Below are 27682 nucleotides of genomic sequence, written 5' to 3'. Positions count from 1 at the left end.
ATACTGGACAAACTTGTTCTGTGAGAACAATGACCAAGCCGTGAAGCCACGGCCAAGGTCATTAGCATACAGAGGACCATCACCATTCAACTCTACCTGGAGAGAACGCTTTTTCAACAGCATCACAAATCCGGTAAAACACCGTTGTATGGAGAAGTATATGACAGTTGCGTCTCTCATCTGGAGGAGTAGAGAGAGCGGCTGCATTCCTCCCCCCCCCCCACCCCCCCCCCCCACTTTGTAACCAGTGTTGCTGTTCCCATCTTGAAAACTAGAATCCATTTGTCAGAGGGTGTGACATTAGTAGGATAACCAGCGATAGTTAAGAGCCTGCGCAGGGCAAAATAATTAACACCAGCTGTGTGTGTGTGTGTGTGTGTGTGTGTGTGTGTGTGTGTGTGTGTGTGTGTGTGTGTGTGTGTGTGTGTGTGTGTGTGTGTGTGTGTGTGTGTGTGTGTGTGTGTGTGTGTGTGTGTGTGTGTGTCTTTCTGAAATGAAACTGAAAGTAACATAACTAGACTGTTAGGTCTAATATTATTGATGCATTTTGGCTGTGTGCAATAATGCAACTGCAGACATTATATTGCCTTTTGTTAGGCTATTCAATGTTAGTTTTAATTTCTTGAAATCATATTTATTTATTTTTGCAATAATTCAACTGTATGGCATGCTAAGGTTTTGAGACATATTGTATTATATTACTACACAATAGTAAATAAATAATTCTAAAAATATGTTTTAAATAACTGATCTATGGATTATAGTTATGATACGTTTTGCCATAATCATGTAGCTCTACAACAGAGGCATAGCCATGACAACAATGGTACAAAATAATATTTAAGAAAATGTATATATATATTTTTTAAATAATCATTTTCAGCCATTTGGCCAAGTGTTTCCTATATTCGGTATTCGGTTTCGGGCCAAGAATTTGATATACTGTAGTTATAGCAGTGACTGAGGTGTAGTGGAGTAGAAGTAAAAGTACTGGAAATACTCTAGTACAGTAAAAAAAATACCTCAAATATTTACTTAAGTACTGATCTACGTAGTTAGTGGCAGTGTCTGAGACAACAGATGCTGACTGAATGCATGTGAGCGCGCATGCAGGGGAGGGTGATCATTGGCACACTGACATAAGTGTGAGTTTTTTTTTCTTTTAAAATTAAATATTCAAAAAAGGTTTAGTCAGTTAAATTAAGTCTCCTCACATCTATATACAAATTACATCCTGCACATCATTCTACATTTATTCAAACTGATAACTCTGACTGGGGAGGCAGTCTGGGAGATAGGTGGGTCATTGAGTCTAATGTTTGTTATGTATAGCCTATGGACAATCAAAATCAGGTGGAAATACAACATTTTGATGTGGTGTCATACTTAAACTTAAGGCACACTGACTATCAAGAAGATAAAAACATGGCACTTCATGTCGAAAAGGTTGCCGACCCCTGTTCTACATGGACAAAGGAAGAATAGTTTACATTTTAGAAATCCATTGTTCAATATCATGTTATTGTTCTGCTCCTAGACATCCTGCACCTTGTTGTGTGTAAAGAGGAGGATTCTTCTGAACAGGAGAGGAGCCCCAGTCTGCTCCACGAGAAACCAGAGCCTTCACACATTAAAGAGGAACAGGAGGAGCTACTTCAAAGACCAGAGGAGCCTGATGGATCAATGTTGACATTACTAGCAGTGAAAAGTGAAATTGATGAAGACATCTCTTCACACTGTTCTGAAGTTGAAGTTGAGCTTGAATCTGACACTGAAGTCACTGAAGACAGTGATGATTGGGGTGAGACAAGTGGAGGTGTCCACACTGGAGAAAAACCATTCCAGTGTAAACTGTGTAACAAGAGTTTCAGAGAGTCAGGTGACCTGAAGAGACACCAGCGTGTCCACACTGGAGAAAAAACATTCCAGTGTAAACTGTGTAACAAGAGTTTCAGAGAGTCAGGTAAGCTGAAGAGACACCAGCGTGTCCACACTGGAGAAAAACCATTCCAGTGTAAACTGTGTAACAAGACTTTCAGTGAGTCAGGTCAGCTGAAGAGACACCAGCGTGTCCACACTGGAGAAAAACCATTCCAGTGTGAACATTGTGACAAGAGTTTCAGTCAGTCAGGTCACCTGAAGTCACACAATCGTATCCACACCGGAGAAAACCCATTCCAGTGTAAACTGTGTAACAAGAGTTTCAGTGAGTCACGTCACCTGAAGACACACAATCGTATCCACACTGGAGAAAAACCATTCCAGTGTGAACTTTGTAACAAGAGTTTCAGAGAGTCAGGTAAGCTGAAGAGACACCAGCGTGTCCACACTGGAGAAAAACCATTCCAGTGTGAACATTGTGACAAGAGTTTCAGTCAGTCAGGTCAGCTGAAGACACACCAGCGTGTCCACACTGGAGAAAAACCATTCCAGTGTGAACATTGTGACAAGAGTTTCAGTCAGTCAGGTAGTCTGAACAAACACCAGCGTGTCCACACTGGAGAAAAAACATTCCAGTGTGAACATTGTGACAAGAGTTTCAGTGAGTCAGGTAGTCTGAACAAACACCAGCGTGTCCACACTGGAGAAAAAACATTCCAGTGTGAACATTGTGACAAGAGTTTCAGTGAGTCAGGTAGTCTGAAGAAACACCTCCGTACAGGGGCATGCTCACTGATCAGGAGGCCCTAGGCAAACCCCAGTATGAGGCCCCTGGGTCGAGAGAGAGAGAGAGGGAGTGTGAATGTAGATTAGATTGTGCTGATTCAAATGTAAATGCAGCGCTCAAGAGTTGTCTCCTCTGGTTTGAGGGAGGCCCTAGTGTTGAGATCTCATGGGGCCCTCTGCCTGTGTGGTGGCCCAGGCGGCCGAAAAAACGTTTGAGAACCCCTGCTTTAGAGACATTCTCCAGCTCTTTTGTTTTCTTCTTTTAAATCCTCACATTCATTTGTTTTAAAGGGATATTTCGCTTTCAAAAAAACGTTGGGTCATTTTATCGTCTACTCAGGCTTTTTTGAGCCCCCCGGACAGTTTTTAAATTGCTTGACTCAGTATTTAGATATTTGATATTAATTTGATCAGACACGCCCCCTTCCTATACAAACCCATTATAACTTCAAACTCCATTTTTAAACAGCTGACTCTGAGGAAGGTCGAAAGACCGAAACGTCAGTCTATACTTGCACCTAAATAAATAAAAGGCTTAAAAAGTCTGTGTTGCTCCAGCGTTGATCTCTTCTACCCAGCTAGCAACGGAGCGTGACCGCTGACGTCAGGCTGGTAGTTTCGGGGCGTGCCGAAGACAGACATCCCTGGTCTGTCCCCACGCTGATGGGGACCCGCTCATTGAAATGCGTGGCGATGTGTCGTGAGCGTCTATTGTCGCACCAGTGTGACGCTGTCCATGTTGAGGACGAGACTCTCTGTCTCTCTGTCTCTCAGTATTACTATACTTGTGAGGACTCATACTTGTGAGGACATAATAAAGCACGTTTATGGATCCCATTAGATTTTTTTTGCTATTTTTCACCCTGAACCTTGGTGTTATTTAGTGATCAAAACAAAGTAAGGTGACCTAGGATTCATTCTTATTGTATTGTATTTACTCATTGCATTGTTAATTCTGTGTATTGGGATTTAATTCCTATTTAAAATACAATTAAATAATTTGCTTGTGTTACCTTTAACTATTATTTAATACTCAAGTGGCATATTGTTAATAACACACATTAATTAATTATGAATATAACTTCTAATGAAGTAGTGAGATTGGAATAGAATTATCAGACAGCCTGTGTCAAAACCTCTTTAAAAGTAGTTGTTTTTGTTGTGGTTGTGTATTAATAACATGTCTAAAATAGGACTGCTGGACACGACCATCCACAGGTTGAACTTCAATGTTAATGTTAATGCCATTTTAATACATTCTCTATGTGCTCCTGCGTGCTAGCCCACAGCTTGATAAACCTGTTGTATGACTGGTTCTCACTGATAATGACAAAAATAGCAGATCTACAAGCTCATAGCGCGGCACCGAGTGCCTATGTCTATGAGCTTGTAGATCTGCTATTTTTGAAAAATCTTGAACATTTGTGCATATCTTTGAATATTTATATTTATAAGCGAACATTTTTAACTCAAATCATTGCTTCTGGGGGTCCCTGGCACAAAACATTTTCAGATGGGGGTCCGCGGCCAAATGTATATCAATTTAGGGGTCCTTGGCATGAAAAAGGTTGAAACCCACTTTTGTTCAGTAACAGGTGTCTCTCTAGCTCTCTATTAAATAGAAGATAGCTACATTTTCAGGTTGGGATACTAATTGTATGTAATGCTAACTAAATGCCTCAACTCCTACAATGCCAAGTGCTTAAGTTGTCAGGGTGAGGGGTCCCCATTTCAAATGTCATTATCTTGGGGGTCAAGTCTGAAAAGTTTGGGAATCTGTAGTGCCACATTTTCTTATTCTTCTCCTGCCCAGTAGGCGGCGCGCCTGCTCATTGGAGTCAAACGCAACTTCCTTGAAATGCCAGACAAGAAGAACAACAAATCAGGGTTGCCATGTCTGCTTATTATAAGTAAGGTTTCTTGTAAATATTAAAAGTTGCGGCGACTTGCGTTTTTTGTGCCAGGGACCCCCCTCACCAGATTTGTGTTGTTAAAATGTTTCAAAGATAATAACAGATCTAGCAGATCTACAAGCTCACAGTCACAACGTGTTGTGAGCTTGTAGATTGGCTCTTTTCAAATAGGCTAGAATAGATCATATAGGTTTAAAGTGCTCATGTGGCCTGCTTTTGGGCTTGTTTTCCTAGACCTGGTTGCTTATTTCTCTCACAAAACCTGGCAACACTGCTCTAGTGCCACAATGCAGTAGTGAAAACAGCATGGTGTGTTGACTGACTGTTGTTGACACTTTAAAATACCATAGATTTATATCAAAGTCAAATGCAAAGAAAAGTAAAACGTGTCGTTTCTAAACAGTGTCGTCGTTAAGCAGCAGGAGGACGTTTGTTAGCAGCTCAACCACTGAAACACAGCAGGTATAAAGATCAACTCATTCAGGTTGTTTTGCATCTATGTTAGCCATGAGAGTTCCTGCTTTAGAGTGGTGTTCGATTTGTTTTACATTTACAACTCTCACATGTACATAAACGTTCACATTTCAAATATAAAGTGCTGACCCATGAGCCACGGATGTTACAAGTTGATCCGTTCCGCGATAAGTACCCGTATCTCCCGTATTGTTCAATAAAAAACATTTTAATCCGATCGCCGGCCATTTTCTCCAAGTTTTCTCCCATGCTTTCAACCATGCGACACTAACGGTTGGGAGGTGTATTGCACTCTGACTCGGATTAAAATGCTTTTTATTGAACAATACGGGAGATACGGTACTTATCGCGGAACGGATCAACTTGTAACATCCGTGGCTCAGGGGTATAAAGCACTTCTGAACGTTTATGTACATGTGAGAGTTGGCAATGTAAAAACATCGAACACCACTCTGAACCAGGAACTCTCGGTTCCATGACTGTCATGTTTCAGGGCTACATCTATGTATCATTTTAGATGAACGGATCACGTCTTGTTTAATCTATTTGTCTTTATTAACGCATAGTTTAAGTTGGAACATAAATCCAATTACTTTAATAGCTGTTAGGTTGTTATAAGGTGATCATAAACACAAACAATAGCTCCAGACCATAGCAGCAGCAATAATACATGTATGGTTTTGTTAGCCTGGGACCAGACGAATCTGCGAGTGCAAAAAAAAATTGCACTCTGCAGTGATATAGTCGGCTACGCCAGGCTATGGTTTTGTTGTTGTTGACGTCACTATTGTCATTGTAACCCTATAGTTCAGTGGTTCTCAACCTGTGGGTCGGGACCCCCAGGGGGGTCCCCACTCCCCACATGATTTTGGGGGGTCCCCAGGTGACGGAGAAGTGACAATTTTAGGACTTTTAAGACCTTTTTAATACCTCGAAAATAATTTACTGCATCAAAAGCAATCAACAAAGTACTATAAAAACTGGTCAAACATTGGCCAAATTGTCAAATAATATAAGAAATAGGCAAACGTTTTGAAAATAGCAGAGCTTATAGATCTGCTATTTTCACAATAGCAGATCCTCAACTCCTACCCTTATCAGGGTGGGGGGTCCTCAGTTCAAATATGATTATCTTGGGGGGTCACGGCCTGTAAACCACCAGTAGTATCTTTACTCTGTCAGACAGAGTCTGACTGTAATGTTAATGTGATTGTCAAGTGAAGTTAGAGCTCCATGTCTTCATGCACCTTGAATCCTTATACCAACTAAACATCTGTCATGCTGTATTGTGTCAGACCTAGAATGACCATCCAGGTAATGCATGGAATTGGAAATGATCTCCCTGTCTTGTTCATGGGCTGCAAATTGACAGTTTAGCTCCAAACTCACCTGTCTGCTGTTATTATAATTGACAAAGGTTTTATCCTTATTTTTCAAATTATATAGTGTGTAAACTTTATTGTTACGTCACAATTTTACAAAAACGGCAAACACACAGTGGGAATATTAATTCAGCTTTAAATGCTGAAAAGAAAAAAAGTTGAATTTGCATCATGTCTATAATATGCATACAAGCAATAGATCGTTTGACATAGGGCCATAGGCCTATATCTTTTGAACTGGTGGGTTTTTTCCACATAAAAATATTATTTTAACACTTACTGTACAATTTTTGGAAAAACATTCTTCCTCATATATTAATAATACCCAATGATCACCGTTTTAGGGGAAGTAGAACCTTGGAACCCTAAAGTCCTTATTCTATTCCTTCATTTCAGACAAGTGTGTGGAGTCCAGACTAAAGGTGAAGATGAACTCTCCAGACTCAGCCAGTGCCATTTCTATTAAACAGGAACCTGAAGACCATCCATACCTCAGTACGTTTAATGTTCTCTCTCTTTCTTAAATATATTTCTGTTCTGTTGTAGAGCTGTCGCAATATGAACATTTTAGTATGCAATAGTCATGCCAAAATATATGATTGATAATATCCCGATGATTAAAGATGATTAAACAAATTGGCCATGTTGCCTTGTGGTGCACACGCCATAGGCACCGGAAGGGGGGTCAGAAGGGCCTAGCAATCGGCTTGTCGATCTCGCCGACCGCTGGTCTATTTATTTAAAGACGGGGTGCCGTGATTTTCAGTGATTTTTTCCCCCCCTAAAACATAGTCATCAGGTATTATGGTTATACTAGGAGGAAGATATTTTTTCAAAAAAGTGTTAATTTTAGCAAGATGTTTGGACCATCTGTGAAAAAAATTACTACCAATAGCTTTCTTCACCAATGTGTTCTTATAGTTGTCTAGAATCACCTCTGAATTAATTGAAACCCAAATCCTCGTGGAAAATCCTGGAGAGCCAATCAAAGTTAAGAAGCCCAGAGGGCTTGGGTGAAAAATATGAAAAAATAAATAAAAGTCTAAATGTGAGGTGTCTAACTAGAGGTTTTCAGGGGTGCTGAATCCATTCCAACCATTATTTTTGAGTAAAAATGTCTCCCTGGCCATATAATATTGGTATATTGGTTATTGTTAAGCTGTAACGTATAGCACAGTGTATAATCAATGGTAGGGGATTGGGGTGTTGTTGAATTGATTCTATTCTGAAAAATAAAATTAATATTGCTAAACACTTGATAAGAGTGTACACCTACTGTGCACATGCTCATTGGGATACACTGTCTGCATGTGGGGACCTAAGGAGCCCGAGGGCTTTACTTGGGTGAGAAAAAAAACGAAAAAAATGAAAAGTCTAAAATTAACTTGTGAGGTGGAACTAGGGGTTTTCAGGGGTGCTGAATCTATTCCAACCATTAGTTTTGAGTAAAAGAAACAACTCATTTTCCATAAGAACATATTATTATTACATATTGCAAGAAAATTTTAAAGTAAGAAATGTGCAGTATTGATGAAACCTGGTGTCAGTCTTACTCAGCCAACTCCTCATCTTCCTCACTCCTTTTCTCGTCTGGTTGATGTTCTTACATTCTCCATTACACTTGCCACAAGCAGATATACACTTGACCCCCTGCTTTTTACAGCAGCACCTGTGTGTACTACAGTCTCCCTCACAGTTGCAGCTGATGAATTTCAGTAGATAGTCTGGGGCAATCGGGTCTGTGGTAGGGACTAGTGCATAGCCTTCTGCTCCCAGTTTCCACCCATAGTCGAGGACATCCAGTGATGGACTTTGTAGCAGTAGCCAGTCTCTGGTTTGGAGATATGCTCGGAGCGAATGTTGTGCTGCAGCTGCTGTATGCATGATCACGTCAGACATACAAAGCATGCATGCTGTGACATCCAGATTCGTCCAGACATCCAAAACATTATTCCTAGAGAAAAGTTCCTTGACAACAAGAGTAACAAGGCCCAGCTCATCCTGCTACTTGCTGAGACATTCAGTGGTAATGGAATCCGTGTACAGCAATGCTCCGAGGATGCAGACACTTAGCTCTAGATGAAGCAAGAGAGTCCGCTGTTAAGGTGAGAGCTGAGGATACGGACATTCTGGTTATGCTTATTCATCATAAAGCAGACCACTCCGTCTTCATCACAGCAGCAAAAAATGTATCTTACGATGTTGCAAAGATCCAAGAGGCCCTCCCAGAGAAATACAGGAAGTATCTGCTCTTCTTACACAGCTTCTCGGGCTGTGATACTTTTTGGTTTTGGCAAACCACCTATACTACGTAAACTCTGCAAGACGGACCAAGCAGAGACAGCCATGGACGTTTTTCTTGACATCCAAGGCCAGAAAGATGCCATCATCACAGCCGGCTGTGAAATCTTCAAACTCATGTACCACGGGAAACCACCAAAAGACTGGTGGGCGACTTGAGATTTGAGATGTTCAGCAAGCATGCTGCTGCTGGGAATATCAGACCAGAGAAACTGCCCCCGACTACAACAGCTGCAGCACAACATTCTCTCCGAGCATATCTCCAAACCAGAGACTGGCTACTGCTACAAAGTCCATCACTGGATGTCCTCGACTACGGGTGGAAACTGGGAGCAGAAGGCTATGCACTAGTCCCTACCACAGACCCCATTGCCCCAGACTATCTACTGAAATTCATCAGCTGCAACTGTGAGGGAGACTGTAGTACACACAGGTGCTGCTGTAAAATGCAGGGGGTCAAGTGTATATCTGATTGTGGCAAGAGTAATGGAGAATGCAAGAACATCAACCAGGCAGGTTTCATCAATACTGCACATTTCTTACTTTACATTTTTCTTGCAATATGTAATCATAATATGTTCTTATGGAAAATGAGTTGTTTTTCTGCTCAAAACTAATGGTTGGAATAGATTCAGCACCCCTGAAAACCCCTAGATAGACTTTAGACTTTTCATTTATTTCGTTTTTTTTCACCCAAGCCCTCGGGGCTCCTTAGGTCCCCACATGCAAACAGTGTATCCCACTGAGCATGTGCACAGTAGGTGTACACTCTTTTCAAGTGTTTAGCAATATTTTCTTATTTTTCTCAATCCCCTACCTTGATTATACACTGTGCTATACATTACAGCTTAACAATAACCAATATACCAATATTATATGGCCAGGGAGATATTTTTACTCAAAAATAATGGTTGGAATGGATTCAGCACCCCTGAAAACCCCTAGTTAGACACCTCACATGTTCATTTTAGACTTTTATTTCTTTTCATATTTTTCACCCAAGCCCTCTGGGCTTCTTAACTTTGATTGGCTCTCCAGGATTTTCCACGAGGATTTGGGTTTCAATTAATTCAGAGGTGATTCTAGACACCTATAAGAACACATTGGTGAAGAAAGCTATTGGTAGTAAATTTTTTCACAGATGGCCCAAACATCTTGCTAAAATTCCCTAACTATGTAGACAGAAAGTGTTTATGTTTTTATGTGGACACGCCTCCAGTTCATTAAGTATACCTGGTTCTCACCTTAGCACCTCCTCCACCACCTTAGCACCACCCACCTGTCCTAGTCCCTCCTCCTCCTCATGCCCACACCTGTTGTGTTATGATAATGAGGGGGAGGGTATATTTTTATTGTGTCATTAAATGGCTGTTTCTCTATTGGTACGTTTGACCCTCAAGGTTTCAGCCTCCAGGAAGAAACTCAAAATAGTCAGAGAAGACATAAAACACCATAAAAACACCACCAGGGGGCTTAATGAAGTTCTATCAACCTCATAGACACATGAAAAACAGAAAAAGTGCAAAATCATGGCACCACCTCTTTAAAAAAAGAATCCCCGACCAGCGCTGGTGTAGCACCTCACTGTTCCCATCGTGTTGCACAATGGTTGTTGTGTATTGGCTGCATTGGCTTGCCTCTTGCCGCAATGACCGTTCTGTTACTGGCTACGTGTGCAGTTGCTCTCTCAACTCGATAAACTAGGAGCCAGACAAGCTAATACTCAACAAATCGCTGTTCTTTACGTATTCTGCCTGTGGGTGTGAAAGAAGCAGATGCCCGTGGGGCTCGGGCTGCAAGAATCAAGTGCTGCTATGATAGACTGACTGACCAGTGATCAAATTACTGCAGCGCAAATCTACATAAACGTTCAGATTTCAAATATTAAGTGCTGACCCCCATGCCACGGTTTTAACAAGTTGAGGCGCAAAAGGTCTTGTACCTGTATCTTCCGTATTGTTCAATAAAAAGCGTTTTAATCCGATCAGCGGCCATTTGTTCCGAATTTTCTCTGATACTTTACACTATGCGACACTACTGGTTGGGAGGTGTATTGCACTCTGATACATTACAATTTATTTTATAGAAAATGGCCGCCGATCGGATTAAAATGTTTCTTATTGAACAATACGGAAGATACAGGTACTTAAACCTTTTGCGCCTCAACTTGTTACATCCGTGGCTCGGGGGTCAGCACTTTATATTTGAAATCTGAACGTTTATGTTGATGTGGCAGTTGTAAATGTAAAAAAATCGCAACCCAGGAACAAGTGGGCCCATGACTGTCATGGTATGACAGTCATGTTTCAGGGCTACAGCTAGGCTAGATTTCATATTTCATATGGAGTATAGCTGACATCTCACCAATACTGTGTTAGAACAGCATTTTAGGTTTGTCATGTCCATAACAAGACAGACTGCAGGTGACGATGAACTCTCCAGACTCAGCCAGGGACATTTCTATTAAACAGGAGGAACCTGAAGACCACCCACTATTCTTTTCTCTTCTGTTGTAGGGCTGTCACAATATCTAATTTTACTAAGAAATAATCATGACAAAATATATCATGACAATGATAATATCCTGATGATTAAAACAAATTGCTCACTCTGTCTGGTTGCAGAAACATGGAAAAACTGATTGGCTACTTTCACCTTATTCACTTAAGACCATTATTTGCATCGCAGGAATCCACCTTTTGACACATTCTTCCTTGTGCAGTCCTAAATTACGAAGGATTTCTTCCCTAATATATGAATCCTATAATCTTTGCTCCCAAGATTCATATGTTGGAGAGTTGGTCTTTGCCATTTTGCCTTTGCCTTCTGCAAATATTATTGTTATTTTTTTCTTCAGTTAACAAAGTCCTTTTTCAATTGCTTCATTTCAGACCAGTGTGTGGAGTCCAAACTGCAGGTGAAGATGAACTCTCCAGACTCAGCCAGGGACATTTCTATTAAACAGGAGGAACCTGAAGACCACCCACACCTCAGTAAGTTTGATATAGTCTCTCTTTCTTTCATATTTTCTGTTTTGTTGTAGAGCTGTTACAATAATAACACTGATCCCTAGCGTCCCTATTTTCTTTTGGGGGGGGGGGGGCATTTGCTGAAATTAACTGATCTACAAGATCTCTAGCTTGTAGATCAGCTATTTTAGGTAAAGAGATTTGGTGTAGAGGGTACATAGCAAATTGTCTGGGAGATAAGTGGGTTATTGATCTGAGTCTAATGATCATTACATCCCGATAAAGAAGAAGAAAAAATGTACAGTTATGTACAGTATATGGACAATCAAAATCAGTTGGAAATATAACTTTGATGTGGTGTAATAATTAAACTTAATGTTAACAGTCATTCATAACATTATGTCTATGGTGCATGTACTTTGAAATAACCATAGCGTGCTCAATTTTCATCCGATTTTCAAATGGTTTGGTGTTTTGTAAACACCAAAGATGTAGTTATGATACTGCATACTTATAATTATAATCATGTTTTTTCAACACCAAACTATTTGAAAATCGGATGAAAATTGAGCACGCTATGGTTATTTCAAAGTACATGCACCATAGACATAATGTTATGAATGACCGTCCCAAGATGCCCGCCATGTGGCAACGTCGTACTCCATTGGCCAGCAGCGCGGGTGAGTCATCTAGCCTTTATATATATCTATGTCAGCACACCCCAACCCCCTCTTGTGTGTTGGCTAGTGAGGCGCATCCTAGCGAGACCTGACAGAATGGGTTTCATTGCGCGTATACTGGTTGCACGCATACTGGTTCTTATCAGTGTGACGTCGTCTGTTAAGGGGTCTATACATTCAACCGCAACTTTAAGTGCCAATTTTCAAGTAGGCAAGTATAGAGAAAACATTGGTATAGCGTGAAGTTGAGCGGAGATGGCCAACAGTGTAGTGTGGAGTTGGAACGCTGGCATTAGTCTGCAGGGTAGCTTGGGTTTGAGCGATGGCAGCCTGCAGAGTAGCGTAGAGTTGAACGGTGATGTGGGCCTCAGGAGTAGAGCGGGAAGGACTGGCGGTTGGTGCCGACTCCTGTGGGGAAGGTGGTGCTGGGCTGTTGGCTACAACAATGCTCCCTGGTCAGCTGGAAGGCAAGCCTACAAAACCGATGACATCAAAGGGCCACAATGAATTATTATACAATATGGGTAGGCACCCTTACGCACAAGTGCCAACATTGGCGCAGGGGAGGGTGATCATTGGCACACTGACATAAGTGTGAGAGTTTTTTTTTCCTTTTAAAATTAAATATTCAAAAAAGGTTTAGTCAGTTAAATTAAGTCTCCTCACATCTATATACAAATTACATCCTGCACATCATTCTACATTTATTCAAACTGATAACTCTGACTGGGGAGGCAGTCTGGGAGATAGGTGGGTCATTGAGTCTAATGTTTGTTATGTATAGCCTATGGACAATCAAAATCAGGTGGAAATACGACATTTTGATGTGGTGTCATACTTAAACTTAAGGCACGCTGACTATCAAGAAGATAAAAACATGGCACTTCATGTTGAAAAGGTTGCCGACCCCTGTTCTACATGGACAAAGGAAGAAGAGTTTACATTTTAGAAATCCATTGTTCAATATCATGTTATTGTTCTGCTCCTAGACATCCTGCACCTTGTTGTGTGTAAAGAGGAGGATTCTTCTGAACAGGAGAGGAGCCCCAGTCTGCTCCACGAGAAACCAGAGCCTTCACACATTAAAGAGGAACAGGAGGAGCTACTTCAAAGACCAGAGGAGCCTGATGGATCAATGTTGACATTACTAGCAGTGAAAAGTGAAATTGATGAAGACATCTCTTCACACTGTTCGGAAGTTGAAGTTGAGCTTGAATCTGACACTGAAGTCACTGAAGACAGTGATGATTGGGGTGAGACAAGTGGAGGTGTCCACACTGGAGAAAAACCATTCCAGTGTAAACTGTGTAACAAGAGTTTCAGTGAGTCAAGTAACCTGAAGAGACACCAGCGTGTCCACACTGGAGAAAAACCATTCCAGTGTAATCTGTGTAACAAGAGTTTCAGTGAGTCAAGTAACCTGAAGAGACACCAGCGTGTCCACACTGGAGAAAAACCATTCCAGTGTAAACATTGTGACAAGAGTTTCAGAGAGTCAGGTGACCTGAAGAGACACCAGCGTGTCCACACTGGAGAAAAACCATTCCAGTGTAAACATTGTGACAAGAGTTTCAGAGAGTCAGGTGACCTGAAGAGACATCAGCGTGTCCACACTGGAGAAAAACCATTCCAGTGTAAACATGGTGACAAGAGTTTCAGTCAGTCAGGTAGTCTGAAGACACACCAGCGTGTCCACAATGGGGAAAAACCATTCCAGTGTAAACATTGTGACAAGAGTTTCACTCAGTTAGGTCACCTGAAGTCACACCAGGTTGTCCACACTGGAGAAAAACCTTTCCAGTGTAAACACTGTGATAAGAGTTTCAGTACGTCATTTTTTCTTAAGCAACACCAGCGTAGCCACACTGGAGAAAAACCTTTCCAGTGTAAACATTGTGACAAGAGTTTCAGTGTGTCACATGACCTGAAGAGACACCAGCGTAGCCACACTGGAGAAAAACCTTTCCAGTGTAAACATTGTGACAAGAGTTTCAGTGCGTCACGTGACCTGAAGAGACACCAGCGTAGCCACACTGGAGAAAAACCATTCCATTGTGAACATTGTGACAAGAGTTTCAGTCAGTCAGGTGACCTGAAGAGACACCAGCGTGTCCACACTGGAGAAAAAACATTCCGGTGTAAACTGTGTAAAAAGAGTTTCAGAGAGTCAGGTCAGCTGAAGACACACCAGCGTGTCCACACTGGAGAAAAAACATTCCAGTGTGAACTGTGTAACAAGAGTTTCAGTGAGTCAGGTAGTCTGAACAAACACCAGCGTGTCCACACTGGAGAAAAACCTTTCCAGTGTAAACATTGTGACAAGAGTTTCAGTGAGTCAGGTGACCTGAAGAGACACCAGCGTGTCCACACTGGAGAAAAAACATTCCAGTGTAAACTGTGTAACAAGAGTTTCAGTCAGTCAGGTAAGCTGAAGACACACCAGCATGTCCACACTGGAGAAAAAACATTCCATTGTGAACATTGTGACAAGAGTTTCAGAGAGTCAGGTGACCTGAAGAGACATCAGCGTGTCCACTCTGGAGAAAAAACATTCCAGTGTAAACATTGTGACAAGAGTTTCAGTCAGTCAGGTCACTTGAAGTCACACAATCGTACCCACACTGGAGAAAAACCTTTCCAGTGTACACATTGTGACAAGAGTTTCAGTGAGTCATGTGACCTGAAGACACACCAGCGTGTCCACACTGGAGAAAAAACATTCCAGTGTAAACTTTGTAACAAGAGTTTCACTCAGTCAAGTAACCTGAAGAGACACCAGCGTGTCCACACTGGAGAAAAAACATTCCAGTGTGAACATTGTGACAAGATTTACACTCAGTCATGTGACCTGAAGACACACCAGCGTACAGGGGCGTGCTTAAGGATCAGGAGGCCCTAGGCAAACCCCAGTATGAGGCCCCTGGGTCGGGACCCATATGTGGGTCGCGGACCAATTTTTAAGGGTCGTGAGTAAATAACCCTTTATTTTTTGTTTCCTACATTTAGTTTTTAATTATTGAGCGGTGCAACCGCTCCTATAAGAGGGTTTAGGATCCATTTGTGGTGAAAGTTTTTCTTTCCGTCGTGAAAATTTGTCTTTCGCTGTGACGCCATGCTGTGGAAAACACGCCCATAGGCTAAGCTCTGCAGGACGTGCTGTGATTGGCTAGCGAGACACATGATGAAATTAACTTTAAACCAAGAGGGGCTGTGATTGGCTAGCGAGACGCATGATGAAATCAGAATCAGAATCAGAATCAGTTTTATTGTCACATCACAGGTTTACAAGGTAAAAAAGTGGGTGAAATTCATTTTAGTGCAGCTTAAAAAAACAACACCACAGCAGCCGTAAACGATGAACATGAACCATAAACATGAACCATGAACACCATGGCGCTAAACGATCCCTCATATCTAGAGGGAACTGAATAATAATGAATAATAATGTAAAAAATGTAAGCACGTCACTTCGCAGGACGTGCTGTGATTGGCTACCGAGATGCATGATGACATTAATAACTCATAAATAGCACCGCTCACTTCACTGGATTTAAAAAAAAATATGTTTTACTAAAAAATTAAAATGAAATATATATATATTTTAAAGGAGTGAAAATAGCAGATCGAGCTATGTTTTTTTCCTAAATATACACATGTATGTGTGTGTGTGTGTCCACAGACTGTCTGTCTGTCTGATAACTCTATTCCAATCTCACTACATTACAAGTTATATTCATAGAGAATTGTTATGAGAGAGAGAGGCGGGGTTTCCGACAACAGCGGTCGTTTGTTCGTTGGTTCGGTTTCGCAGAGAGCGGAGAAAAGACTCGACCACGCAGAGCTCTTCCTCTCGTCGGTTCTTCAACTCGACCCCCTCCGCCAACCGACAAGAACGGCAAAAGACGGCACCGCGCCTGCGTTGTGGCATTGATCCGCGGGGACAAACACCCACTTTGTTCCTCGGTGGAATAGATAGCGTTTAAGCCAGCGGTTCTCAAACTTTTCACCCCACAAAACAATCATATTTGAACTGTGGAACCCCCCACCCTTACAAGCACTTGGAATTGTAGGAGTTGAGGCATTACATTTAGTTTGACTCTGTTCCACAGATAAATAAGGTGGAAATAGCTACAAGCTTGTAGATCGTCTCGTCTATTTTCAAAAATGTTTGCCTCTGTCTTTGGTAAAATTTGACAATTTGGCCAATGTTTGACAATTTCTTATAGTATAGTTTGTGGATTACTTTTGAAAACAATGTTGCACATTAATTAAGCTAATCACCTGGGGCCCCCCCTAGGAGTGCTGACCCACAGTTTGAGAACCACTGGTTTAAAACGCATTCAAATGAATTAGTCGCTTCCCTTGTGAAAAGCCCTCAATAGCCACACACACACGCCCAGCCATCATTGGCCAGGTGATTATAGGCCCGGTAGAAGCAGCTGTCGACGTCACCGCAGTGGAACTATCTGGTGACCCGTGAGGGAGAATAGGCTCTGTGTACAGCGGCCATATTGGAAAGAAATTGGGCCTCTGCCTTACTGCCTTAACAGGTCTTACCAATTATACTAATTAAGGCTCTGTTCCATTTAGTGTGGCACAGTGGTTCTCACACTTATTAATTTCAAGAACCCCCGTAACTCTGAGAGTGTACAAATGGAACCAAATGGACCCGTAATACACACTCACAAGAGGGCATTTGGAAACCCTTCAAGGAACTATGAGGGTCCCTGGACCACACTTTTGAGACCCACTGGTGTAGCAGAGTGTTTCCAGTGAGCCAACAACATGCACAACATCAACTCCCCTTGATTGTGTTTGACCAGAATGGAACAGAGCCTTCATTAGTATCATTGGTAACAGTAAGGAAGAGGCCCAATTTCTTTCCAATATGTTCTGCTGTGCATAGAGCCTATATTGCAGAAGGTAAACCGCTCGCCAGAGAAAACGTTCCAAACCCTTTGGTCCCAAAGACGTTCCAGGGATTCCATTCTATGAGTAATTAAAAATAATGTCATTTAAGTTATGGCTGCGCCTGTGCCAATCAATGTTTTTACCCAGAACTAAATATATTTCGCCCTAAAAGTATATTTGCCGAAGATTTTCCTGTCATGTGGTTTTGGACCATATGGCACCAAAATGCTCCGGGAATAATAATAAGAAATATAATAATAAACGAATGAATAACGTTAAGTCCTCTGAGAACTTGAACTGAAATTTAGCCAGAAGGGAAGAGTGAAATGTTTCAAAAGACCAAAGCTTCCTTTGTAAACGAAACCTTATTAAAACACTGTCCAGTTTGAAGGTCTAGATCAGTGGTTCTCAAGCATTGTCATGTCTAGGACCCCCAAATGATTGTATTTGGCCCGCAGACCCCCACTGATTGATTGATTTGATTTGATTACTTTATTAACACGTTTCTTAACAGTACAGTTAGTACAGTCCAAGGTTGTGCTAAAAAGGATAACACCAAAAAAAGCCCCCCAGGGAGCTTTTGCTGGGGACCCCCTGGGACCCCCCAAGAACCCCTGGGGGTCCCCCAGACTCCACATTGAGAACCAGTGATCTAGAGAGTCTTATCTTTTGTTTAACAGACCAGCCTGTTCAGAGGGTTGAACACTGCTGTGAAATGCCCTGATCTCACAAGTGTTTTTGATTTAAGCAATATTACACGAGAGGGTGTTCGCCTCGTTCCTGACCGCATCACAGGCGTGCCAATAATGTAAGGTAAAGCACACCCTCGAGTGTAATATTGCGATTATACAACAGTTACCAACAAAACACATCCAAATGTATTCATATTGTGGGGCAATTCATAATAAAAAAGTTTCAAAAATTTCAAAATTGGGTCCATTTGGTTATTGTACACTCTTAGAGTTATGGGGTCCTTGATGTAAAAAAAAAGTTTGAGAACCACTGTTTCAGACTAATACCTGGTATTCATTTGTCCTGAATGTACTGACTATCATCCTGGTTCTATTGGTATTACTGGTTTAGGTCTGGATATTGCAGTTATTCTCATGGTTTAACTGACAGTAAGGTCTTGAGTGTAAATTCAAGACTGAATTTAGCTTTGGGAGAGTTCAATTGATTGGTATTACTGCATACATACATGCACTCAAATACATGCACATACCAAGGTTGTTATAGTTTAACATTTTTCATTTTTTATTTCAATTAGTTTAAATTTGTTTTAATGTGGGTTTAGAGTATTATTATTTCATTTTTTTAAAGGCTTAGTTTGGAATTTGTTGTAAAATGGGGTATTTGTCAGGGTGAAGATTCAAAACGGTAATAAAGTATTGTCATTAAAAAACAAAACACAAAAATATATTTTAGCTTAGGAATAGCTAAGGAAGCCAAATTTCATATCCAAGCAAAATACTACCCTGACGTATGAAATATTGCCTAAAACTAAACACACAATGCTGTTACAGTTAGTTATTGTTTTTTTGTACAGCCTTTTTTTTATTTAATTTAATTTAACTATAATAACCTTGGCACATACTGTACGGTCATGCACATACATGCATGCGTACACATATGCACATAATACACATGGCCAAATACAGTACATGGAAATTGTTCCATATAGTTTTATTGTGACGTAGACAGCAGCTGATATTTTTTCTTTGTGATTTCCATTGGTTTGTCTGTAATGTACCGTATGTGTTGTTGTACACAGAGACCACATGGCAGTACTGACATCTCTTTATCAGCAATCATACAAAGAATGCACATGTTCCTTTGATGAGCGTCGGTGCTTTTTAACCTCTTAAACCCTCTATACTTGATTGGCAAATCTCTTCGCCGAAAATAGCCGATCTACAAGCTCACAAAGCATCGCGTTGTGAGCTTGTAGATCAACTATGTTCTGTGAATGCCCCCCCCTCCCCCAAGAGCCGGGATAGGGTTCAAGTGGTTAAATATTTAGTTTTTTTGTGCTTTGGCCACTTGCTGCCACAGAGTGTTTTGAACTCTCCTTTTCACTTCCTTGCTGCCTTTTCCTTGAATGTCCTTGTTGGTTTTTGATTGACAGACAGATGTTTAAGGGAAACGTTGGACACAGTTTGAACGCAGCAGGAGTCATTAAAGGGATATTTCACTTTAAAACATGTTTGGGGTCATTTTATCGTTTACTCAGGCTTTTATGAACACCTTAGACAGTTTTTAAGTTGCTTGATTCAGTATTTAGATATTTGATATTTATTTTATCAGACACGCCCCCTTCCTATACAAACCCATTGTAACTTTTAAACTCCATTTTAAACCATGATGGATTAGTTGAAAACACCTGTCCTCGGTTCTGGTGACTGATTGTCCTTCTAATATGTGAGGGGCCGTTCAATTACATATTTAATTTATTTCATTTAATTTTTTGATTTAATTATTTTCATTTTCTAAAGAAATTACAAAAAATACATGAAAACATTCATTGTGAAAAAACACGGCCCTCTCTCACGTATTATAAGGACAATATCAGTCACCAGAACCAAGGACGGGTGTTTCCGATTAATTAACATGTTTAAAATGGAGTTGAAGTTACAATGGGTTTGTATAGGAAGGGGGCATGTCTGATAAAATGAATATCAAATATCTAAATACTGAATCAAGCAACTTAAAAACTGTTGGGCTCACAAAAGCCTGAGTAGACGATAAAATGACCCCAAACATGTTTTAAAGTGAAATATCCCATTAAAGCTATGTCCACACTGGCAGCCTTTTGGCCTTTAATATCCCGATTGGAATTAAATTGGTTTGTATGGAGTCTGAGCAGCAGAAGACCACATGGATGGAAACATGTTTTTTTGTGAACCACATTCCTTTGTGGTTTAAAATTGGATTCCAACCTGATTTCTAAAGCCGTCTCTCAGTCTGGGCACTCTTGACACAGAAGCCTGGTTTATACTTCATCAAGCGATGGTGTAACTCACCGACCTGCGAGCTGAGCTGTTTTTGGGGAACGATAAACCGCTGTACGATAGAGCAGGGGTCTTCAACAAGGGGGTCGGGGACCCCTAGGGGGTCCTCAGTTACTCCAGGGGGTCTGCCATAGTTTTTCTTTTTTTACATTAACCACTTGAACCCTATATAGCATCTCTATTCTGAGGAACGTTAGCCGAAAATAGCCGATCTACAAGCTGCGTTGTGAGCTTGTAGATCGGCTATTTTCGGCAAAGAGGTTTGGTGTAGGGGGGGAAAAGGAGCAAATCAAGTACTATGTCTTGAAGGTTTAAGTGGTTAAATGTCTGAAATTAACAAAAGAAGCATTAATTTACACAACACTGATGATACTCAATGAATCTATCTATGAAATCTATGAAAAAAGTTGAATCTGCAACACAATTGTATGCAATGTAGTGGAGGGTCCCTGCTTCATCTCTCTCTCTCTCTCTCTCTCAGCTATAGGGGGTCCCTGCTTCATCTCTCTCTCTCTCTCTCTCAGCTATAGGGGGTCCCTGCTTCATCTCTCTCTCTCTCTCTCTCTCTCTCAGCTATAGGGGGTCCCTGCTTCATCTCTCTCTCTCTCAGCTATAGGGGGTCCTTGCGCTGAAAAACGTTGAAGACCCCTGGATAGAGTATAAGTTAAGCATTAGCCACGCCTATGTCGTTAGACGTTAACGACAGCAACTGAATACAATAATCCGGTCTGATCACTTTGTAAATAACAGTCAGTCCTAAAGATCAGATTTGAGAAACAAATGTGATTTTGCTGCAGCCTGAACAAAGCTTCAGATTTAGTTAGAAAACAATAAGTTAGGTTTTTTTTCCCACTACAGGACCAAACATGGCCACATGGGTCATACAGGACACATTAATATCAACCAAAATATCATCATTCTGTTTCAGTATGCCGCCATCAATGTTTATTTGCCAACTAACCGGGTCATAGTTTGAAATAAGCCAGTTCTTGTTTAAAAAATCATGTGCTATTAATACATTGTGTTAATTTTGCCCTGGTTTTGGTTAGCGCCCCCCTGTGGAGGATGGTGTGTTTAACGCCGCTGAACAAGAGAGGAGAGGCAGTAGAACATGTAATGTATTAATCATATAGCATTATTGCTGTCTGCATAGATGGGTCAAATGCATTGTTTGGAAGCCTTTTTTTCTTTTTAAATTAAGTCTTACCTATATGTGAGGATGAAACGTTTGCTGTTTTTATTTTATATTTTATATGAATTGAGGAGAGAAAACGGTGACAATTAAAGATGCATTCTGTTTTAATTTGGATGATAAAGTGTTTACATGTTCTATAGTAGCACAACGTGCCAAAGTTCCTTCCTGTCTCGTCACCAGGAGGAAGACGGAAATGGGAGGAGACTTGTAGAAGTGGGAGGAGACTTGTAGAAGTCTGTGTGGTACCTCTAATGATTAGAGCAATGGTTCTCAAACTCAAAGTGGGGTCCAGGCCAGGGACTCTAAGGGTTCCTTGAGGGGAGGGTCTAAATTGACCCTTACAGGTCTGTAACTCTGACAGTATACAAATGGAACCAAATGGACCCTGACGGGTCCATTTGGTTCCATTTGTATACTGTCAGAGTTAAAGGTTGCACGAGAGAGAGGGGGCGGGATTAATGGACTATGACATCAAAGTCCAGGGGCCAATCGCAGCACTTTTTTTAGCCTAATTATTCAGAAAACCTCAGAACACAGAAAATCCACTGAATGTTCAAAGTTCAGTTTTTTGGGGTGTAATTGAGGTCATAAAACAAAGACGAAAAAACGGGGGGGAAATTAAAATTAATGTCATGAAACCTTTAAAGGAGTCTCCATTGAGTCTCCTTAAATGAAAGTGTTTCATTTCCCCAACCAACCAGAGTGCAGCATAGATATAGAAACCTAGATACCTCATTGGCCTCTGCAGTTCGTTGGAGCAACTGGTATCGCGGCCGCCATTTTAGAGGAGGAAAGCTGACACTCACTCAGTGGTGTTTGTTCCAAAACTTCCATGCGGTGCATTGGGGGACACACACTCAAAGTAGACTGGCCAATCACAGCGCTCACAGCGCGTTGACTACTGGCCAATCACAGCGTGTCTAACTGACTTTTGCTGCGCGGCTGCCTCTTACGAAAAGACCCGCCCCCACCTGCCTCTGATTGGCCTACCGAACGCCCCCTTCTGTGACACATGCGGAAGCTTGCCTTCTCTAAAATGGCGCCCGAGATACCAACGCCTCAGAGCCGAAGGAGACGTCTACCTTTATATGTCTATGGAGTGCAGTGGGCGTCGCCCCAAATGTTGTGACGTCACGGCTCTCAATGCTGCACATTGGGGAGGGGCGGGGGCAGGGGCGGGGACTGACGGACAGATCGGTGAACCAATAGGATCCGGCGGAACTTTTCACCGGAAATTTTGAACCCGCCCCTCTAGACTGCCACACACTGCTACAAGTCTCCTCCATCTGACTGAACATGATGTGAACTGAGCCTGGAGGTTGGAGGTTGGACCAGGGGATGTTGCCTTCGACACCATCTAGTATCAAGTCATCGCTGTCTGGTGGAAACCTTGCATGTCCAAAACCCTGACGAAAATGGAAAAAAACAACCCGTGTTCCAATGGATTCAATGTAGTTATTTAGTCACAAGCTCTTATTAATACCTTTCGTTGGTTCAATATGTATGAACTCCACAGACAGACTCAACCACGTTCACTTTTAAAATGTTGTAAAAATAGCCGCGCAGTGAGCTTGGCTGTTATGGCGACTTTTGCACGGCAGAATTGAAGGCAATGTTTCCGCCCGACAGCGATGATGTATTTGACATGATGAATAAAAGCCCAATGTCATATGTAGAAAACACTATGTAGCGTGCAAATCAAAAGTTATGAATCCCATTTTAGCTGCTTGGGAGGAAGAATCTCTAAACTGATGATTAGTTTGAATTCGGGGAGTGTTATCAGTTATCCACCGATTATGACAACTATGCTAACAAGTGGAATGCCTCAAATCACCTTTTTAACATCGCCATCTTAAAACATCCTGTGTAGGGTACAACTATCCCTCTGTTACTATTAGTATGGAAAGGTGTTTGAGTCATGCTAGGATATTTGAGTCTTGGTGGGATGTTTGAGTCATGCTATGTTTGAGTCTTGGTGGGATGTTTGAGTCATGCTAGAATGTTTGAGTCATGCTAGGATGTTTGAGTCTTGCTAGGATGTTTGAGTCATGCTAGGATGTTTGAGTCTTGCTAGGATGTTTGAGCCTTGCTAGGATGTTTGAGTCATGCTAGGATGTTTGAGTCTTGGTGGGATGTTTGAGTCATGCTAGGATGTTTGAGTCATGCTAGGATGTTTGAGTCTTTGTGGGATGTTTGAGTCTTTGTGGGATGTTTGAGTCATGCTAGGATGTTTGAGTCTTGCTAGGATGTTTGATGTTTGAGTCTTGCTAGGATGTTTGAGTCTTGCTAGGATGTTTGAGTCTTGCTAGGATGTTTGAGTCTTGCTAGGATTTTTGAGTCATGCTAGGATGTTTGAGTCTTGGTGGGATGTTTGAGTCATGCTAGGATGTTTGAGTCATGCTAGGATGTTTGAGTCTTTGTGGGATGTTTGAGTCTTTGTGGGATGTTTGAGTCTTTGTGGGATGTTTGAGTCTTGCTAGGATGTTTGAGTCATGCTAGGATGTTTGAGTCTTGGTGGGATGTTTGAGTCATGCTAGGATGTTTGAGTCATGCTAGGATGTTTGAGTCTTTGTGGGATGTTTGAGTCTTTGTGGGATGTTTGAGTCATGCTAGGATGTTTGAGTCATGCTAGGATGTTTGAGTCTTTGTGGAGTAAAAAACTACAACCTTTCTTGTTTTTTAGCCGCTTTCCTCAGTGTTTACAAATGAAACTAGAAAAGTGCAGTTCCTGGTGAAACTGTGAGCTTCGCTGCAAGCAAGTAGAAGAATAGTAGAAAATAGTAGAAAAAAGTGGAAATCAAGTAACTAGTTATGAACTAAATGTTGAGTAAATATGAATTAATTAATAGTAATGATTTACTAATGATGAAAACCATGACCCACCTGGGACCACCGGGCCCGTCCAGTGAACCAGTCCAACTTGGGAGACCCCCGCCACCCTAACACACAGCAATGCACCGCATGGAGGTTTTGGAACAAACACCACTAGAGAGCGACTCTCCTCACTACTCCTACGTACCTACCTACTGTATGAGCACTCATCCTGGACATAGAAGCCACCAGGGGGGAAAGCAGATCTACAAACCCACCACGTGTGGCCCTTAACTAATGATAAATTAACTTTGGTTAAGTCATAGTGACTTCCAATTAATGATGAATTCATGGTAAATTAATGTATGAGTTAATCATTAATTAAGCATTAATTAAGCGTTAATTAGGTGTACGAATTTGCTCCCTATGGTAAGTTGTGACCTGTGTTTCAAATGTCACAGTCTATTGGTGCATTCAAGTGGGCAGTTTTAACGTCCATTTGGTGCAAAATCAGGTTTTCCTGCTGCTTTCTGCATCAACACTCTGATACTAGTCAAGTTAGCTGTAAGAGAAAATGTCTCCTCATAATCAACTCCCATCTTTTGACTGTACGGTACCCTTTAGCCACATACCTAGACTTGTATTTTTCAGACCCATCAATGTTGTTCTTAATCGCATAAACCCATCTACCCCCCCACTGCTTTCTTACCCTCAGGTACGTTGATTATTAGAGTAAATGTGTTATTTTCTTTAATCGGTTGCATTTCCTCATCCATCGCATGGACCCACTCTTTTGAGTTATCTGAGCTTAAAGGGGAATTTTGGACTTAGGTTTTCTTACCTTTTCTATGACGTTATGATATCTTAGGATGAATGGTACAGTAGAACAAAATCATAACTCCATCCCGGGTCCGCCACAGCTTAAAACGTGCACCAATAGGCCTTGTGCTAGATCACGTATTTTAATAGCTTTTTTAAAGTTTTTTTTTGGTGAGATCTGACGTTCATAGTGACAGAACACTATGTAACAAACAAAAACAAAAAAAATCTAAGTCTTCTGTTTGTTTGTTTTTTGACAGTGTTCTGTCACTATAAACGTCAGATCTCACCCAAAAACAAACAACAAAAAAAAGCTATTAAAAACGTTTTTTACTTTGGTGTAACTTGGCTTCCTCCTCACTCTAGAAGAGTATCTTTTTGGCTCAGGTTTAGCTTCAACTGCCTGTGGTTGGCTACTCTCTTCAGCCTCATTGACTGGAACCTGGTCACTTTCTGGAGTTACATTCTGCCATTCTGACAGAGACGATGTAGTATACACACCTTTTGTGAGTAATTAACTATAAGGTCCAATTGGACTGTAACATCTTATGCAATTAATCTTATGGAATGATGCTGAATGCTGAATCCACTATATGAGGTGCATGGAAATACCTTTTATTGTACAATTTGAAATCACCATTTATTAGCAACTTAGGCTCTAATGCCATGACAGCGATTCCCTGGTTTGATTCCCAGACCAGCTCGACCATTGCTCTTTGTCACTCCCTTACTTTCTCCCCCACCTACACTGACCTATCCAAATGAAACAGAAATGCCCGAAAAGATAAACATTTAAATTTGAATGCATTTTACTATTTGAATATCCGGATCTGCAGACCCAGTCCGGGTTTCTTCCTAATAAATAATAGTAAAATCAACAGGAAGTTGACATTTTTATTTAAAAAACAAACAGTACTGGGTTTGATGATGTTCCATATTGTCTAAAACAGCTTTGTTTGTGTTCGTGTACGTGCTAAAAGAGTGACTTTGAGAGATGTTTTGAATTATCACTTTCTAATCAATGGCGCAATTATTTTTGATTTCTTGTCCACCTTTGGAGTTACATCATAGCAAGGTAAATACACAACCCAAACCTCTACCAAAGTGGTCTTGCCCTTTAATTGATAGAAGCTTCTAGATCATGTGACAACAATCTCTCTCTCTCTCTCTCTCTCTCTCTCTCTCTCTCTCTCTCTCTCTCTCTCTCAATCAGGAAGTGAAATTAATGTTCGGGGAGTTTCCGGTGGGACGCTTCAACACCACACACACACACACACACACACACACACACACACACACACACACACACACACACACACACACACACAAAAAACAGTGTGTTTTGCGTGTCTGTCTGTCGTCTGTCTGTCTGTCTGTCTGTCTGTCTGTCTGTTTCATCTTTTAACATCAGATTTAAAGTGTCATTATTGCCATGAGCAACACGTTGACATTACCAACAAGAGTCAAATAAAACAAACAATAAATAAATACATGATTATTTACAGTCTGTGAGGTTGTTGACATCAACATGTCTCTCTAGTAACTGGTGATGATTAATAAAATAATAATTCTGATTGGCTGCTGAGTGAATCAGGAAGTGAAATTCAAGTTTGAGTTCAACCGCACGCACGCACACGCACACACACACACACACACACACGCACACGCACACGCACACGCACACACCTCTCATGTGACACTTTGATCACATGACCAGTGTGTTTTTAAAGACATTAGATGGTTTCAGCAGTGAGATGTAATGAGGCTTGGATTGATGTTTAATGAACATGAACAGCATTTTACCAGCAACGCTGAACACACACACACACACACACACACACACACACACACACACACACACACACACACACACACACACACACACACCATCAGTGAGATGTAATGAGGCTTGGATTAGAGGAGCGTCTGTGAGTTCAGTTTACAGAGGTTCCCGGTTTGATTCCTGACTCCTCCTGGCTTCATGTTGAAGTGTCCTTGAGCAAGGCACTGAACCCCTAACTGCTTCTGATGAGCAGGTTGGAGGAAAGCCTGGTATTCATTCTAAAACTGAGCCCTGTGATCCGGTTTAGAAAAAGGGGGAGGGGGATCGTGTTCTGGTGGTTGGTTCCGGTTGGTGTCGCATTGTTTTTGTTCCCCACATAATGTGAATCAGTTTGTTTAGTCAGGCTACGAGTTAGAATAAAAGATGAACATACCAAACCAGTGGGTGGATTTTTTTTTGTGCAGCTCCATCGTTTTAGCTATTTTCAGAAAGAGAAAGAAAAGAAGACGGGGGACGGGGGGGCAAGGAGAGAATAAAAGATGAATTAAACAAAGATATTTACATACTGTATGTACATGAGGAGACATAAGGTGCATAAGGTACAGTATGTACATGAGGAGACATAAGGTGCATAAGGTACAGTATGTACATGAGGAGACATAAGGTACAGTACGTACATGAGGAGACATAAGGTGCATAAGGTACAGTATGTACATGAGGTTAGACATAAGGTACAGTATGTACATGAAGTTAGACATAAGGTGCATAA

At 41.3% G+C, this 27682-nt stretch overlaps 1 protein-coding gene across 2 annotated transcripts in view; it reads left to right on the top strand.

The window, feature by feature from the left end:
- The window catches only part of LOC308104776 (H-2 class II histocompatibility antigen, E-S beta chain-like), a 202072-nt gene that overhangs the window by 22468 nt on the left and 151922 nt on the right, over positions 1 to 27682 (top strand). The window lies entirely within an intron of this gene.

The sequence above is a fragment of the Gymnoscopelus braueri genome (assembly GCF_963280865.1).
Source record: "Gymnoscopelus braueri genome assembly, chromosome: 1".
Taxonomy (NCBI): domain Eukaryota; kingdom Metazoa; phylum Chordata; class Actinopteri; order Myctophiformes; family Myctophidae; genus Gymnoscopelus; species Gymnoscopelus braueri.
The sequence above is the reverse complement of the archived record's forward strand: the minus strand, read 5'-3'. Positions and strand labels throughout refer to the sequence as shown.